Here is a 485-nt window from a genome sequence, read left to right as displayed (position 1 = left end):
CGAGATGCTGCGATGACGTCATCGCTTTGGGAACGCTATACCATAACGCCTGACGTACCTTTAGATAGCTGGAAGACCAAGGAAAGTGTCTGCTCAAGCGGATAAGACCTGGGAGCCAGGAGCCGACCTCACGTCCAGACTGTAGAACTTGATGAATGTGCTAGGGGAGGACCATCCTGCCGCAGCACAAACATCTTCCATCGAGGACCCTTTGAAGAAGGCCTGAGAAGAAGCCACCGCTCTTGTAGAATGAGCACGCACCCCTAAAGGCGAAGTCAAGCCACGCACCTCATAGACCAAAGAGATAGCCTCCACTATCCAGTGTGACATCCGCTGTTTAGTGACAGCAGAACCTCTACTACACAAACCACAAACAACTGGTCAGATCCACGCCACCGAACCGTGCGGTCGACATAGATCCTAAGTGCGGACAGAGATCAGAGATTCAGGCTAACTGACCCCTCTTCAACTGGGGAAAAAGCCTC

This window comes from Sinocyclocheilus anshuiensis, unplaced genomic scaffold, assembly GCF_001515605.1.
Source record: "Sinocyclocheilus anshuiensis isolate Anshui unplaced genomic scaffold, SAMN03320099.WGS_v1.1 scaffold185, whole genome shotgun sequence".
NCBI classification, from domain to species: domain Eukaryota; kingdom Metazoa; phylum Chordata; class Actinopteri; order Cypriniformes; family Cyprinidae; genus Sinocyclocheilus; species Sinocyclocheilus anshuiensis.
Note: the sequence above shows the minus strand (reverse complement) of the source record.